Genomic DNA, 3,169 nt, shown 5'->3' with positions numbered 1-3,169 from the left:
ATAGTGAAGAGTCTACTTTCTATTGTAAGGAGGATAGAAAAAGTGAAGATGAAGCTGCAAAGATAATGGCTTCTCTAGAAAAATCATAGAGGCTAAACCGCTCGAGAAGTTCTTGATTCCATCCCTTGATATATACTGGAGAAGAATCAACCCATCCAACCGCATTGACTTATGTGATTTTGCCTTATCATTAATGAATGTTAATGAAATATTTAAATGCCGTATATTCTTCATTATTTTGAAGGAGTATGCTTTTAAGTGGTTCACTTGTTTGTTTTTGGGGTGACTGACTCTTTTGTTTAGTTCGAAGTGGTTATTGTGACTTAGTTTGCTAGCACATAAGAGCTGCTAAACAATTTGCTTGCTCTTCTATAAATGATGTTGGATCTGGGACAGTTGCTCATGAGTTTATTACTTAATTCCAGTGAGAGATGTTGTTCGGTTGTGGTTCATGCCATCTTGGCTTAATGCCTGAGGGAAGGTTCTTTTTTATATGCACTGGGACTTTAGCAGCTAAAAGGCACTTGTTGAGCTACTTGAACTCTCCAACTATCATGCTATTATTAAAGATACAAGTGTGAGTGGATTCATCTACTACAAGGAGAGGAGATTAGCGACATCCTAATTCAAAATTCTAGCATTTTTCAAGAAGACAAAAAAATCTCTTTGTTAATCATATGGCAAGGAAGTGCTTCAATATTAAAATAATTTGTCCATTTGAGAGGCGAGTTCCATCACGAATATTAGCATTACGAGCAAAGCAAGGAAAGGCCACTATGAATCTTGTAAAAGTCTCAACGGAAGAGCTAGTTGAGCCATAAAGTAAAGAATATATCAATGGGCCGGTGTTGATGGGAATTGGGAGCCTCCTTTGTGACCCAAAGAAGTAATATGTATATTATTGCTACCACGGGCATAATATTAAGGAGTTCCAACATCTTGGAAGCCTTTTAGAAGAGTTCTTTAATGCGAAAAAGTTGAAAGAGTTTGTACTTGCTGAGCCGAATATGAGGAGACCAGGGAAGGCGTCCATAAAGGAGGAGAGGAATAAGACTATATCAACTCAAACTATTCACATTACTGGGTTATTTTTGACCATTCATGGAGGGGTTGTACTAGAGTATTCTCTCCAATTTAGTCTCAACTGACTTCCGTTAAGAGCAGTGAACTTAACGAGTACCTCTCAGTCAATTGCAGTTGAAGTACCATCATTGCAGTGAGCTGCTAGCGATTGCCAACAAATATTGATCCTTATAACGATGTATAGTATTCATTGTTCTGATAACAAACTACTAAATTGGTAGCAACCTTATTGATACAAAAAGGTTATGTGAATTATATGCTCAATGGTATTCTTGATAAGTTAAACCTTGGAGCGTCATGTCTGGTGCCAACTTCAGGGCCACTCTTTGGATTCTCTGGAGAATGAAAGGAAATTGTTGTAGTAATCAGCATAATGCTTACTTCATACTTGTGAATACCTTGGCTTCCTAAAATGCCATGTTAATGGATCCTCATTAATCATATCAATCATCCTAGTATCCAGAGGCATAATATCCAGGGCAGGACATGAAACTTCATACGGGTGCTACCTCTGAATTGGTTAAGAGCTTTGCAAATAGGTAGATGTTGTTCTCAGCCATTTCTTCTTTAGCATTTGCTTGAAGGATAATTGAGAAGTCCCTCTAAACCATTCTGCAGCCATGAAGTAAGGTTTATTCTTGTTATCCATAATTCATGTTGAACATTGCAATTTGAGTCACTTTTTAAATTTTTAGCCTCGTGTTAATTTTTTTCATGACCATAAAGGCAGACACTATCTTTGCAATACAACCATCGATCAAATAATTGTCATAATCTATTAAAAATAGATGGCATCACTACGTTGCTTTACTAAGAATTGAATTTCTTAATTCACTAAAATAGCTTTGAACAGTTAAAATTCTATTCTTTCGAGTGAATAGAGAGCAAAAGAAGCAGCCTATTCTTGCAATTCTTAAGAAGAATGAATGTAATGATGTAAAGATAAACTAGAAAGCAGCATTGCATATCTGTGTTGATTGATAGGAAGAATAGAGAAATATGGCATTTGGGAAATCGAAGGTTTGGTGATGTTCTTAAATATCACAAAAATAAGTCGGCTCAGCTTGTGCGTGGAGTGCCTGATATCTTAAAGTTGCAATAATGTATGAATAATTGTTAGAACTTTGGGAAGGAACCATGTCTTGAATCTGCAGAAATCGTGACTTGCAATTTGGGAAGTAATGCATGCAGGTAGTTGTGAAGAGGGTTGATGAAGGCAGTAAACTTAACCCGAATTCTTGAGGTTGTATCAATGTGAAATCTAGAAAGGCGCAATTTTGGAGACTGGTGCTGTTTGGGGCGATGAATCTCAACTAAAGTTCCAATAATGAGAACCTCTTCCTATATTGAATATTCCAAGTTGTCCAAATTCTCAAAATAAGAAGAAAAAATGACTAGTTAGAAGAAGCGGAAAGATTTACCACAAGATCTCTTATTAAGGCAACACCAAGTAACTTCCCCACTTCTAACTAGCTAGCTCTTGAATTGCACCATCATTATTTTCCTAAATACTCTTCCTGTTGCGGCTGTCGTTGGCCTATTGATATACTCTACAAATCCACCATTCTTGTTCTTCAATGCTATCCTTGGCCCAGTTGTATTATATTGAATTTTAGCTAGATCTGTATTTTTATGAAGAAACTATCTCATAGATGATAATATTTGTGCTCCTATCATCCTTGTTATGTAATTATGGCATTTTATATTTTTTGTTTCAGATGCTTAAATATATTTATATTTGTTATACTCGCTTCATTCTTGTTCATTGAAAACTTTTTGGGAATCTGTTGCTTAAACTAGCTATTTATGAATATATTATTTTGTTATCAAGTACTTTTAATTTTGTTTAAAAAATATTGTAGTTTATCTCCCTCCATCCATTGTTCTTGTTCTTTTATGTTATCCGGCATATTATCTGGATACTAATATCGAGGCATTGTTTTGTTATGTTTGAGCAGTTCATCCTGATACAGACTTTTATGGATTTTTTCCTATTTTCTTAAGTCAAGTAATGGCCCACTTTCTTTATGTTTTTTTGCGGAATGATATGCTCCTATGCTGTTATAGGAGAGGAGATTAGCGACAT

This window comes from Phalaenopsis equestris, unplaced genomic scaffold (genome assembly GCF_001263595.1).
Source record: "Phalaenopsis equestris unplaced genomic scaffold, ASM126359v1 Scaffold000134, whole genome shotgun sequence".
Classification (NCBI taxonomy): domain Eukaryota; kingdom Viridiplantae; phylum Streptophyta; class Magnoliopsida; order Asparagales; family Orchidaceae; genus Phalaenopsis; species Phalaenopsis equestris.
The sequence above is the reverse complement of the archived record's forward strand: the minus strand, read 5'-3'. Positions refer to the sequence as shown.